Source organism: Pezoporus flaviventris, unplaced genomic scaffold (genome assembly GCF_033815535.1).
Source record: "Pezoporus flaviventris isolate CSIRO_AGI_PZ_B2104156 unplaced genomic scaffold, CSIRO_AGI_Pfla_v1 ptg000045l, whole genome shotgun sequence".
Taxonomy (NCBI): Eukaryota; Metazoa; Chordata; class Aves; order Psittaciformes; family Psittacidae; genus Pezoporus; species Pezoporus flaviventris.
This window is the reverse complement of record NW_026892593.1, coordinates 17,414,672-17,430,415: the sequence shown is the minus strand read 5'-3', so window position 1 is coordinate 17,430,415 and position 15,744 is coordinate 17,414,672.

Here is a 15,744-nt window from a genome sequence, read left to right as displayed (position 1 = left end):
GGAGTTTGCTATAGCTCAGGAGGTCACTGAGCTGACTAAAGCAAGGACTAGAGCAGGTTTTGTTGTTTGACTGGTTGGGGGTTTTTTCATTTTCTTTTTGTCTTTCTTGAAAGCTCTAAGTTCTCTCAATTTGAAAACTTAATTTTCTAGGTTTTATTCAAATAAAGTTTGCCTCGTTTGAGGTTTAAAAAAACAAACTCCAACTTCCCTCTTTTGAGAAAATTTAATCTAACAATATAAAAGTACTATTTAATGTAAGAATATAATACAAATAATTTTGTCTGAAGCAAAGTCCCATCACACACTGCAGAAAGATGACAGCCCTCAGTGCTGTCCCCACCATGGGAGCAAGGATGGAGGCTTTCACACTGGGAGGCTTCACTGCTGCCAGAAGTGGAGCAGTAAGTGTGAAAGAAGGAAAGAAGTGGAAAAATAGGATGTATTTTGACTGATAACAGGCCTCCTCACCTCCCCACACACCAAATGTCCTCCTGCAGGGAGGACAGGTGCAAAAGAGAGCAAGCAAATTGCATGAAGAGGGAAAGCAAAGGCAAGTACCCAAGGAGAGCAGTGAAAAGTGAAATGAAGGATAAAGGAATCATGACATCATTGGCAGCAAAAGCAGAAAACTGGAGCAGCAGAACTACATAAGAAGGTCTTCCCATTATCCAAGTAACACAGTTATCCACAACTGAGTCGATTCTTGTGATACTGAGTGAGTTCAAGAGTGAGGTAGCAGCTCACTCTTTTTTATTGCTTTTAAATGATGAAGTGTGATCACCTGAGACAGGTGACAAAGGCTGGAGACAAATCTTCCAGAACAACTGGAATTGGTACAAAATACACATCATGCACCAAAACCACCAGACTTTCTTACAAAATTGTACTTTCCAAAAAAAGGAAGATGGCATAAATACTCAACTCCCCCTTAAGCCCAGCACCTGGAAGTGAGAGATGCTTTTTAGAAAGTAGTTTCTAACACCCTCTGATCTTCCAGTGAATAACAGTTAGAGTGGGGCAATACTAAAAGGTAAACATAGATTTTGTTGGTACAGCCCCAGTTTTTAACTTAAAAGCCAGGATAGTTTAAACAATAAACAAAACAACAAAAAAAAAACAAACAAAAAAACAAACCCTCACAAATACCCTTTGCTTTAATCACAGATCTCATCTTCATTTACATTTGCAGGGCCTGATGCCAACTGAGATAAACTGTACTTCAAGAGAGACCGGGGCGGGGGTCAGGGGGAGTGCTCCACCACAGCCTGCATTGCTTTTTCTTCCAGTGTTTCTGTCAATCTGTCTTTTGCAGACAGACCTGAACAATATGCAATAGCAAGTTTTTCTTCCCTCAGAGATGAGAAATAAAGGCTGAGATCTATATTTGAAAGCAGTGATCCTATCTGTGACTAATAGCTTTTCAAATTCTGCTTCCTTCTAGATGTCACAATTATCTGTATTTCCCTAAATTAAGTACATTAATCAATTAACATAAAACCAGGAGAAAGTACAAATTATAATCTTGTGGCCAGAAGATTCTCAAATTGGGAATTTAGGTTTGCATCTATCCCGGAGTATTGCTGTATATGAGTAAGCATCAGAGCAGAAGGACGTGTCACATGGGGGTTCTCCAGGGGTCTGTCCTGGCTGCAATACATCTCAGTATTTGCTCCATGATTCAGAGAATGCATAATGAATTTACAGATGGCAAGAACCTAAACCAAAATGAATGTATTGCAAAGGACAAAATAATCTTGACAAAAATGGAAATAAGGTCTGGGTAAAAAAAACAGCATATACCCCAACAGGGACAAACTGAAGATATTGTAAAAGCAAATGAACTACACAAATACAGAACAGGAAACAGCTCATTAGAAACCAGTTCTGTAGAAGAGGACCTTGAACGATATCAAAGAGGAGCCAAACATAAGTCAACATCAAGCTATGGCAGGTTTCTTTAGGTACCAACAGGATTCTGCGTGCATCCAAGAGACAAAATACAGTACGCAAAATGTGTGGAAAAACCCTTCTGCTCTGCACTACAGGGCATGGCTGTGAAACTGCCTTGTTCTCACAATACAGGAGTAAGTAAGTAAATAAGTAAAAACTCATGTGGGCCGACTGGAAGAAATGCAGAGGAAAAGCTGCAAGAATAGGACTAGGAAACATGACCCTGGAGGAAAGATGGTGCAGTAAGTTTTTGAATCCAAAGAACATAAGACTAAGACATGACATGCCAATAGCCCTCAGCAGATAAAATTTTGCTGCAGAGAGGGACTGAACACTCAGTTCTCCATGTCCATCCAGGAGAGGGGAAAATGTAGCACTTACCCTGATGAAGGACTTGTCAGTCTCACAGGCTCTGCCAGTGAGGAGGGGCACAAGAAGCCAGAGGGAAGCAGAGACAGGACATGTGACTCAAAGTAGCCAAAAGGGTATTCCATACTACAGCACGTCATGCCCAGTATAGAAACTGGGGGGAGTTACCCGGAAGGCTCAGATAGCTGCTCAGGATGGGCTGGGTATTGGTCGAAAGGTGGTGAGCAATTGCGTTGTGCATCACTTGTTTTTCTTGAGTTTTATAGCTCTCTCTCTCCCCCCCCCCAACTTTTTAATTACTATCATTATTACTATTATATTTTACTTATTTTCACCTATCTTATCTTAACCCACAGATTTTACCTTTTTCCAGTTCTCCTCCCCATCCCACTGCACAGTGGAGAGCAAACAGATGAGTGGTACACAATTGCTGCCTGGGGTTAAACCATGACACAAGGTTTCCATGACAAGGGAATTTTCTCTGTTGGCAAGAATAATGAAATGTGGGAATGGACTGCCTGAAGAAGATGTCAGACAGGCTTTCCTTGGGAAAGAGAACTGACCCTGCCTTGGAGTAAAGATAAACTCTAAATATCCCTTGCAGCCCTATAATTCTCAGCTTGCCTATGTATTAGTAAACAGACAAACAAACCAACCTAACAACCTGCACCCTTTAAAAGCAATCTCTTCATCATGACTAGCCAGCCTCTTTCACTGATTAGATAACTGTGCTTTGCTGTATTTCTCTTTCTTGGCCCTCTCCGGAACAGCACATCAGCTTAACCTGGTCCGGAGTGCCTGCTTTACCCTACGATTTCCTGCACATACACCTGGGCTATTTCTGCTTTTTCTAAGCAACACTTTACAGAGGATACAAAAGCCTTTACGGATGATTAATAGCTAGCTTTCAAGGCTTAATGATTTGGCTTAGAAACTACATCTTATAGATCAGTCAGCTAATCTAGATCTCGGCCAGCTTCTCTTCTGCTCTTTCCAACAGACAGAGTGAATATTCATCCCAACATCTCTCATACTTTCAATCATTTTTCTCCATTATTAACCACCTATTCAGACAATTATTCCCAAGTTGTACCACTTTGCTAAACAGACCATCACTAGTGCATTCCCAATGGATATGCAGAGAAGCCTTAAAACTTGCTCAAAACAAAATGTCTCTGAAGGCAGAAATCATTCAGGAATCAGTACAGTTTTCTAGTTCTATGTATTCTGTTTTCCATGTTTTGGCTCTGCAATGATGAGACTGCAACATATCTATGGGAGAACACACCATTTTACTATACGTTGGGTAACGTATACATTTTCAAACAGCAGTTCTTTCCTTCTGTTACTGAAGAAAGATGAATAATAATGTTAAAATTAGTTACAGACAGTATGTGGTAGATGGACCATTGCCATATGGTGGTTATGTAAATTGAATGACAAAATAAGGATCTAGCATTTATAAGCAACTTTTGCACACTACAGGAACCCAGTCTGCCTGTGCAATGCCTACTAGATTCCATACCATCTCTCTGTAAAAGATGACATCAAAAAATTGTTTTCCAAGATCCTGAACAATTACTTCAAGGAAAACACAACCCCCTTATTTGCCTAAATATGAAGAATGTTAAATTCACTCGGTACTCTTGGTCGTCATACAAAGTAGTCATTTTCTACAATTAACTTTAATGTTTATTTTCACTTGGTAAAATGATCTCCCAACAATGCATGGCTGTGTTGCCTCTCTGGAAAGGTGCCTGACCTTACTTTGAGGATGGCTAGATGCCCAAGCTTAGGGCAAAACCAGTTTCTATCTGGAGGCCATCAAAGCCACCTGCTTTTTCCCTTGATTAGATAGGGAATTTAGGACCAGCTTTAGGAGTCCCTATACTCTATGTATCTGTCATCAAAACACAAAATGGGGGCTTCAGACTGGTGAACAAGATGCTTCCTTACCACCATTACTCAGTAAACTTTAAATGTATTCTAGAGGCAGCATTTCAGACTTCATATGTAGCTATCATGTATCAAAGTGTAAATGCAATTACTACATATAATTTAAAATATTTTCTTTTCTTATTATTTCCACAGGCAGGGACAATAGGTACCAAGGTAAACAGATAGTTGCATCAGAAACCAAAAACCAGTTCCTTCTAAAGCTGAGTCACTATATTAAGAGAAGCTTTCACTTCCCAGGTCATCATGAAAGCATAGCACCTGCTATGGAAAATAGAAATTGAAATTAATTACAGTACATAACAGCTTCATGAATCTTCGACATACAGCACAGATTTGATTCCAGACTCCTACTGTCCCACCGCACAAATACATGAATATTTTTCTCCAACCATATGCACAGAGGCTAATTAACACAAAACCCTTTCTCCTTACTGTAGGGAAAAAAAAAAAAAGTCTTCAGGCTTTATTAGAAGAACAGGAAAGCAATTAACTAAAGATTAAAGGGGCTCCATCTGCATGAAGCATGATAGAAATTGCCAAAAGGAGCAGGAGACGGGTAACAGGGAATAAAACAAAAGATGGGGTGGGGGAGAGAATGAGCAATAGAAGGTTACTATTAAAATCACAACTGGAGATCTTTCTCAGCAACCTGTTGGAAGTCAGCCAGAAGGGACAGGTCTAATGTAGGCACAAGCCTAGGCAAGTCTATTGTTTCTGCTACTCAGGTCAGATTACCTGACCATAATGGTCCTTTCCTTCATCATAACTGTAAACTACAACTGCGTGAAGAGAGACGTGAATACTAGCACAAAATCAAGCAAAGCTGCAAATCTAAGTCAAAGTAAAAAACTTACTTCATCATGATAGCAGAGGCAGTATGTAAGAGGCATTAACTGTTTATTATTGACATCTCTGTCCAAGTATATACCCCTACATCAGTCTTTATAGGAAGTGCTATGTCTCACAGGGAGTAGCTGCTTGTCATATTTCTGAAGAAAGATTACAGGAGTACTCTGCCAAAATTATCATCTTCTTTGACCTTTCTATCATAGGGTAGCACTGGGTTTATAACATATGATCTGCTCCACAGATTTCTAGTACTGGAACATTTTTTAAAAGCCATAAAAGCTTCACAGTCCTGTCCGAGTGGATCTAATGTAGGTATTTTCCAGTATAACTCAATGGATGCGGAAGTCCCTACGTAGCTGTTGTCTGTATTAATGCAACCTGGCCCTTTGCCCTATGGCAAATTGCAACACATATTAACTGGCTTACTTCTGTCAACATTAAAGTTGGCATATACCTGAAGTATCCTTTTGTAGTAAATACTACAGGCTTGAGAAGAGGAAAAAGTGGTCCCAAGGCCCTTTGATGCATACTGCTGGAGTGGTCATAGGTTCTGTCAAGAGCACTCATGTTAGAGTAGATATTAGATTTACTTAAAAGTCTTGTTTTGATCACACCGATGATCATGTCAAATGGCTCCTGCAACATCACGGGTGGATTTGTCTGTCTGGAGCTCCATGCAAAACCCCATCTCAAACCAGGTGCTGCCATACACCGCACCATCGCTGATGCAATCAGTGAGTGGAGGGAAAGCCAGCATCACAGGGCCTCTCAGGGCTCATCAAAAGCTGAGTGTTCCTGAAGGATACTGACTAGTGCTGTGGATCAGCTGGCAAATGAAACCATGACAGTGAATTTGGATGCTGATGCATCCTGTTAATTCATTTCCCCTGCAGGTAAAAATGGTCTGTGTACTGGATGAACAGCTTCTCCCTAATGACTCTGACTGCCCACTGATAACACAACAATAGCCCTAAAATAAGAGTTCCTTCACTTGAAAAGATAAATTCTCTTTTCTCTTGAGACAAAATTGAACAATTTAATAGAGCACCTCCTTAGCTAAAAATTGCAGGGCACCATTTATCTATAAGAAACTACTGAACTTCTGCTGTTTTCTGCTAGAATAGAAATATCTATGCATCCCAAGTGAACAGCAAGGACTGAAAATTCATGCTGGTACTGGCAGCATTTCACTCACCTTAAAGCAACACATAGACTACAGTAGGAAAATAATTATCTATTCTAACATTCATGCAACTCATAAACACCTTCTTATGCTGTCTGATGTCTGTTAAAACCATCTGGTTGCTAGGTATATGCTGTAACTGCACAGCACAGGGACAATGGTGGGATGCATATGAGGATGGAACAATCCTCCACTTAAGGCTCTTCAGAGACTGAAGAATACTCTTCACTCTATGGAGCTGAAGCTTAAGCTACCTGAATATCTCCAATATCTGAAGCAAGAAGAGATCTGACCTGATTGAAAGGGCTAGCTGCAAGCAGAGATAAATAGAAGGTCAAAAGAGGAACAGCATCCTTGGGAATCACAAACCACACATCCTTACAAAAGGCCATGGTGTCAAGGAAGCTGGCAGAAATGTTGCATTAGTAGCAGGCACTGCAGGCAGTGAAGGGTAGGGCAGGAACACCCCAGGGACTGCTCTGCAGGTCAGGATGAGCTGGGAGCTGGGATAATCAGGATACTGGTGAGCCAAGCAGTCTCCTCACTGGCTCAATGCACTCTCACAGTATCCATGCAGCACTAAGTTTTGGTGTGCAATTTAAGCATTGAGTACCTTGATTCAAGATTCATGGATGTTCAGAATTGCAGATATAACTGCTGCAGAGCATTCATTTGCAGTAAACCCATCATTTCACACAAGCATTAAATTTAAGCTGCGCACTGCGTGGATCCAATAGATCTGACACAAAATGCTACAGAGTGCTTGCACATGTGGATGGGCCCACAGATAATGGATTGTCACCGATGTATTAAATCCCACACGTCCCGAAGAAGTCTAATTTGACTGTGTACAAATAGAGTAACTGAGCTCATTGCGTATGATTCAAACAGTATACTTAAATATTTCCTTCCAGGCAGAATTATAATCTCTGAAAATGAGGGGCATGATGTGGCACTACTGGTTTTAGCCACCATCCAAAACACAGAACAGTCACTATACTGTACACTTGACCTGTATTACCTCACTATAGCTACCAACATAGCACTGTACCCCCTGAAGTTACTGCTCAGAATATGAGAGATACTGAGATATTTTCCCTCTTGGGGAAAAAAAAATACAAAATAAAAAAGTAAATTAAGCAAATGTACTTATTTGGAAAACACAATAATTCTTTTATTATTTTTTTTGCTTGCTTTTTTGCAGAGGCTTTGCTAACCAGGATTTAGGTAATCATCTTTAGCAAAAGCATGAACGAGACATGTATTTCTCCCTTCCAAATGATGAGTCTGGGAATATAATAGGATTCAAGGTCTGAAAACAACATGTTTATAGATGCTCAATAACATAACAATGTTATGCAGAAATTTCTGTTTACAATATCTCTTCCACCATCCCCAAGATAAAGTTTCTGCATTTCAAAAGGTGGAGGCAATGTTTCAGTCAGTATGTTTCTTTTTAAATGTAGAAGTAAGTTAAATGAAGCTTGGGGCAGGTAACAGACAATAATAAAGTACCATTCCTCTATTCATATTCAGTAAGGGATTAAATAACAGCTATTGAGCTGCACAGGTTCTTGATATGCTAATTTTGAGAGAGCATCTGAGCAGATGCCTCCTAGCATTGTTAAGATGTGTAACTATCCCACAGCCCTGGGAACAAAAAGAAATGCAATCAAGCAAACTTAAAGTCCTCATCCTTACAGACATCGTTCTGGATCTTCAAGTGCCACAACCTAGGAACTCTTTATGGAAATCCCACTAATGACTCATTCCCGTGTCACAGCCTTGGCCAACGCTGACGTTTCCACAGCCATTTGTCTTCACTTTTAGAATATCCTCCTCTTTTCCCAAGGATGTGCTTACAGGAACCGGCTGTACTAAAAATACTGGAGGATCTGTCACATCCCAAACGCTTGTCGAGCTCTCTCACGATAGCAAACTGCGTGCTGCCATCTCGCGGCTGCTCAGGAAGTCTCACTCACCCCGGCCCCGAGTGTTGCCGTTTAGCCCGCGACACCAGGTCACTTAGGGTGCCAGATTACAGTAGGGAACATTAAGTAAATTACGGCACAAACTGAAAGGAGCGGATTCTCATTCGCTCCTCTGAAAGTCAACAGAAGGTCAGGCGATGCAGCCCCACTGTCCACCTTGTCTTTTCCATCTTAGAAAAGGGCAGAGGGGTGAAGGTGGGCTCCAGCCACCACTGGTTTCCTCCACACCAGCTCCTCACCCACATTCAGGCTGTCTCCTCAAAAGCCACTGCAGACCTAAAGAGCCTTGTTCCTCACTGCCTCTGAGCTGCCCAGTTTTCTTCACGCCCACCCCTCACACCAAGACTTCCTGCTGCTGTGTTTGCAGCCACCGCTTTATAAGCCAGACTCATAGAACCATAGAATGGTTTGGGTTAGAAGGGACCTTAAAGAACACCGCGTTTCAACTCCCCTGCCATGGGCAGGGACACCTTCCGCTAGACCAGGTTGCTCAAGGCCCCATCCAACCTGGCCTTGAACACTTCCAGCCTTGGGGCATCCACAACTTTTCTGGCTCAAGGTGTTCCCACTCCTCTTCCAATACCTCCCTGGTCCAGGAAAGAGAATGTGGCAGTATAGCAGCAGATAGACACAACCTAATAGTAACCATAGCCCTGCTGCCCTTCCTGTTCACACAAAAAAAAACAAACAAACAAACACTTGCCCAAAGCCTTGCACTCTTTATATCACAGTAAAGTGCAGACAAAATGAGTTTTTAAGATTGTGAATGCCACAGGGCAGGAATTACCCTGTTCCTCTCAGGTGTGCTTAGTATAAAGTTCAAACAAATACAGCAGCCTCAAGTGCTTTCACGACTGTTACTGCAGCTACCCAATTACTCTGATGAATTTTATTTACTTACTTATTTATTTTTGCTCCAAAGATAAAAAGGTGCAGCTCCTCAGGCAGCACGCCTATCCACAGCAAGAGAAACCAGGATTTCTTGATGTTTTGAATTTAGTTATGTGCTACCTTTCACCAGCTCAGAATGACAAGTCAATGACGAGGGAGAAAACACAAGGGCACCAAACCACATCCAAAAAAAAAAAAATAATAAACTCAAGAGAAAAATAAGCACTTCACTTCTGGTTCATGTACACAGATACAGTGAGAAAAGTAGGGCTGGACAGCGCCTAAAGATCTCAAGCCATTTACTCAGTGCCTAGTGCAGGGAGAGAAATACTACTTTTGTGAACTGTTTCTTTAATCTGTTTTTAAAGACTTAAGTGTAAGAGGATCCACATTGTTCATGCCTGGATCTCTCCCTTCTCCACATTGCCTTTTTCAAAATCACCTTCTAGGAGACTCCATAACTAAATTTATAACTCCCAAATCAGTGGTGTTTGTATTACCTCACTCTGCAGAAAAATCACCCAACACTATCAAATGGCAAGTGCTTTCAAAACGACTTTCAAAATGGACCAAAAGAACCCACCCCAGGACAAACCTTACTTCCAAAAAATCAAGTTGCTTAAAGAAGCTAAAATAATAAGCAGATAAAAAGTAAGTCAGGATAACTCAACCACAGCCAGAGATTTAAATGATAAAAATTGGACTGGGAACTATGCAGTTGAGTAAGAAAATAAGCACTACTTATCTTGATGGAAAGAAGCACTACTTGATGGAAACAGAAAAACAACAGCAAGCACTTTCCATGGGGAAGAGGTCTTTCATGGAAGAATGAGAATTGCCCTGTAGATGTGCTTCTGTAGTTACCATAGCTACATAGTTAGTTTTATCCTTCCTTCCTTTAAGAGATCCTTACTCACATCTTAAGACTTGTGCCTCGCCCCCAAACCTGTTCAAAAAGTTATCTCAAAGATTCTGCTACATTTAGATGCCCATCATTGCAAGTACAAGAAACCAACCTACTTAGATAGAAAAATTAGCTCCAAGACACAAAAATAAATGGAAGTGGAAGTATCTTACTCTATTAGTTTGGTTTTGAAGCCAAAAATTCTAATACTTTGCTTGCTCACCATGGGTCGGTCCATGGCTGTGCATGCATTCACAAAGAGTTTCAAAGGCATCCTCTACACTTCTCAGTACATGTTTTTCCAAGATGATATTTCTTTTTGAAAAGAAGTCTCACGCAAAACATAGCTGAGTACCTGACTCTGCATTGCTGCAATGAGTTAGTTGCCTTATATTTACAGAGGCAACATGACTGTAAACTAAGACAGCTTACTGAAAACAACCTTCAAAGAGGTTTATCTCCAGTATCACCTCAAAAAGCAGAAAAGCAAATTTGGAAGTTAGAAACATGAAATGATAATTAAACTGTAACTCAGGATAGCAACAGCCAGATGAAGTACAATTTATGAGATCTTTGCATGTCGTTACGCTGCAAAAACTATGGCTTGCACAAGTGGAACTGATGCCAGCCTGAGCTTCTAGACATTATTGACATTTAAGAAAGTAGCCCCTTCAATCTTTTAAGAGTGAAAGGCCATTTTCATAATGCCTAATTTGTTAGCAGTTCCAAGCATGTTTCCAATGCACTTTCTATATCAGCTGCAAGCAGTTTCACTTATAGGACTCTGAAATATTAGACAGTTGGCTTCGGTTTCTAAAACAGCACTGCAGCCAAAACTCTTCTAAAGATGTTTGTGCATCTACCTGAGGCATTCAGTGTTCTGAAGTCATTAACAGAGTATACTTAAAATGGATCAATCACCTTAATAGAACCCAGAAAATTACTTAGTCAAGGGCAAAGAGAGTTAACCTTTTCATTAAGAAAAAACACACTTTCTAAAGCAAACAAACGCACACCCAAACTTACAAACAAATTCCACACACACCCCCACACCCACACCCCCCAACATATACAATGTTCCCAAGGTGCCTCCAATCATGCTTTGGAAGAGTATGTTAAATCCTTGATGACTCCAGTCAGAACAGTTCACCTTGGCACTACTCTTATGTAAATGATGGGACCAAACGGAGTATGTGCTTGCTGTCTTGCCTTGATAACAACACATAGCAAGGGGTGAGGCAGTTCCCCCAGAAGGGCCTTTACAGGAGTCATAGGTTTACCAGAGGTAATTCTACCTTTGGATCCCAAGAAGAGAAAGGAGGGCAGTCAGTCAGTGCAGACCACTGAAGATGCCCCTTACAGGCAGGTTTCTGCCTTGCCATCAGCCTCAAAATGGGTCTTCATAAAAGCCCCATTCCCAAGCAGTGAGGATACAGGTAATCTATAGGCTACATAGGAAGAAAACAACAACGAAAAAACCCCAAAAGACATCGAGTTACCATGGGACAATTGCTGCCACTGCCACTGCCCCAGCAAGTAGAAGCAAGGAACAACAGATACTTCCACTGATCCTTCCCTAAGGATAACTGAGCATGGTCAACTGGCAGATGCCTCCCCCCTGCTGGACAAACATGACAAGGAGGGAACCTGTGATAACACTAGTAGACTTTCTAAAAGAAGCAATAGATTGCAGCAAAAATCTAGTCATGGTGGAAAGGTCTTTGACAAACCTCAGGAAAGGCAGCAGGTGGTTGGTACAAACTAGAAACACTGAGTTAGCTCATATAGAGCATGACACCCACATGCAGAGGGCAGAAGCAGCTTAATTTTTCAATGTCTTTTACATTTAAACTGGCAGATACTGTTTTAATACAAAGTATTATTATTCTACTTTAATATCTTGTGTTCTAATAGCATCCATATTTCATGGCTGGAAGGCTGCTTTAGCAGCCATTTAGAAGAAAATGTGGGACAGTTTCACCTCAAGGTTCTGGTCAACTCAACCCCATAATTTAAAGATGGATGCACATACCTTAGCCTTACTATCAAAATTTTCCCCAAATAGCCCATGAACATTCTCTCAGCTTTCTCATTTTACTGCTGATGTGCTACACACACACAATTCCATGCCAAAAGGATCATGTCGCACACCCTTACTTACATGCCAGCATTTATATCCAATACTCATTCCCAAGTCCGACATACAAAATCATTAAATAGCAGAGGAGCCTGCCACATACAAGTGTTGAGGAGCAAATGACCACATTTACCTACTGAGATTTAATAAACACAATCTGCTCAGTTCTGAGCAAGATTAAGAGGTGTTTTGTTTTCCTTGTTTTCCTCATTTATATTAATGGTGACAAGTACCCTGACCCAGCATAGACACCCTGTGAACCCAGACACCACCTAATGTACTCCCCATTTGACACCATGGAGAGAAATGTCTTGATGGATTTGGAAGCCTGCTTCCACTTTTATATCTGAGAAAAATTATGTATCTCCAGTTACCTGCCAATATCATTAATGTATTTTTTGGATGGAAAATGCAGGTTTACTCATTTAAAAGATGGAATGTGTCTGGTTTAGGCTTTATCATTCTTAGGTAGTTATGTTTGTTCAGAGAGTGAGTGACAGTTTGGATTTAGATACACTGCTGTGAAGGAAATAGATTACTATATTTTGCACATCCACATCTATTTTAAGTCTAAGCTGCAAGCAACCTTCCTTGCCACAAGACAGTGACTTTAAACCATTCTACTCATCCCTTTGTTTGCACAGGAAGTCAGAAGTTGAGAACTGTAAAATCACACCATCCAGGAGTACAAAACATCTGAGCAAGGGTGGAAAAAAATGCAAGAGCATATGCACGCAAGATACGCTGTAAATCCCAAACTGTGCTTTTTGGTCTGCTATACCCCAGAACCCACAGAACTCTTTTAGGTGACATCAGGCTTCAGAGAAGTGGGCCCCTGCAAACCTCATGAAGTTCAACAAGGCCAAGTGCAATGTTCTGCATGTGGTTTAGGGCAATCCCAAGCACAAAGGCTGGACAGGGACTACACTGAGAGCAGCCCCAAGGACTTCTTGGTTGACAATAAGCTCAACATGACCTGGCAGTGTGCACTTGCAGCCCAGAATACAAACCGTGTGCTGGGCTACATGAAAAGGATAGTAGCCAGCAGGTTGAAGGAAGTGATTCTCTGTACTCCACTATGCTGAGATCCCTCCACAGTACTGCAGTCAGTTCTGGAGCTCCAACATAAGAGGGACATGGACCTGTTAGAATGAGTCCAGAGGAGGCCATGAAGATGATTAGAGGGCTGAAGCACCTCACCTGTGAAGACAGGCTGAGAGATTTGGGGTTATTCAGCCTGTGGAGACCTCAGAGCAGCTTTCCAGTACCTAAGGGGGCCTACAAGAAACCTGGAGAGGGACTTTTTACAAAGGTATGTAGCAACAGGACAAGAGGGAAATGGCTTAAAACTGAAAGAGGGTAGGATTTACACCAGACATACGGAACAGGTTGCCCAGAGATGGCTGCCCCATCCCTGTAAATGTTCAATGCCAGTTGTATGGGGCTTTGAGCAACCTCATCAAGTGGCAGGTGTCCCTGCACATGGGGGTCAGAGCTAGATCATCTTTAAGGTCCTTCCAACCCAAATCTTTCTGATTCTATGTTCAGTGGCTGTGGGAAGATCTTTAGATTGTTTTGCTGCCAACAGCTCAGCTGACTCCCAGGCTTTAAGCACGTAAGAAATGTGAAAGAGCAAATTCAGTTCAGCCAAGAGAGGAGAACTAGCTGTTACTCCAGAAAGGCTTGTGCTGAGAGAACAGACCAGGTAAATCCAAGGTGCTTTAGATTGAAATGTCAGGAAAACAACCACAATCACAACAAATACTGCTGTTACCAGATGATAATAAATTTAGTGCAGTGGATCACTGAGAACGTCAATCTTGCCTATAACTGAGGTAAAAACACTGTAAAAACTGAAGTATAACTGAATAAGCAAGGTACAAGAGCACATCCCCCTCAGCCATCCAGATTTCACAACAACCATGCCAGCATCGCTCCTGGCAACACAGTGAAACAGTTCAGAGTTTAATCTGTTCTGAAGAAAAATGTATTCGGTCTATGTGCTATCAAAATCTCAGGCTATTTTAATTTCCCACTAAATTCTCTGAAGTCAATAATACAATTTCCTCATTTGAAACATGGTTTAAAGCATACAGTATTTTTATTACGATTACCAATATCTTGCCAATCCCCAAAGGGATCAATGAATCCAAACAACCTAACTTTTCAAATTAAGTTCCAGTTTGTGTCTATGAAATTACTACTTTAAGACTATAACTGAGGAATAGTGGGGAGCAAACTACCTCCAAAAGGGAACTACAGCGTATTTCACATCATTCACTTCCCCTCTGCTCCCCTTTCCAAGATAGGTGGAAAACCTTATGCCTAGCCAGTAGCCTCTCTTCAAAGCCTCCTTATTCGTACAAACACTAGGGATTTTCCACAAATGTAATTATTGAGGTCCCTTTCCCCTCTACTGATCACCCTCCAAGCAACCTAGTGGTCTACCCTTGTGGTTTATCAATCATTTTATATTTCACTGTTCAGCAAATTGGAATGATGTGAAATATCCACCCACCTTTCTTTCATCCATCAGAGAAAACAAGATATAAAATGATCTTATTTTAGATCTCATCAAGTACTTCAAGCACCTAACCAGTCACACAAAGCCCTCCCACAGTAGCCTAAAGTTCATTCCAACAGAAGCCAATCAAACACCAACTGGTGATAATGACCACCAAGTAAGTTACGGTTTTCTTTATTCTCCTATTAAACTGAGAAGACCAAACAGTACAAGGACTTCAAGCCCTGGCATCTAACATTCCAGACAGAATAGACAAGTAGAACACAAAAATAGACAAAATTTTAACACACACGCACAAACAAAAAAAAAAAAAAACACATAAAAACCAAACAAAAAAAAAAACAACAACCAAACAAAACCAGGAAGACCAGACACCCTCAGCTGAGAGATGATTAACTAAAGAAAAGGTGGTTTTGAGACAGAAGCCAGCACTTCATTAGACTTCAGCAAGTCTGATACCTCCAGTGACTTTCACTTGTTTATGCAATGTTTCACAGCAACCAAAGCTACCCCCTCAAAGCCTCAGCAGAAAATATGTTATCACTTTTTAAAAATTAGACAGGCTTCTATGCAGAATGGTTAGATCATCCTCAAAGTTTTCCATAAGGTATCTCACATTCATTCTGAATAAAAATCTCTTTAACAAGACTGAACCTTAACCATGAAGGCCCACTAAAGAATTTACATGTCATTGGCTAGTCCAAGCAAAACAAACGAGGGCAACGTACTTCATCAATGATGCAAGACTGCACCTTAATTAGAAACTCATATCCAGACACATTAATGCATAACCCCACACCAAAGTGCCTATGTGGATCTTGACTATATTCAAAGTTTTATTCTAGCTTTTCAGAATTTCTTGAAAAATACATCTTGTGCAAATTACAAGCAGTAATCAGCAATCCTTCTCCCTTACATTTTTGTTTCCTCCCATTCAAGATGGTTGCAGGGAAAGATTAAAAAAAAAACAACAAAACTAAACTAAAC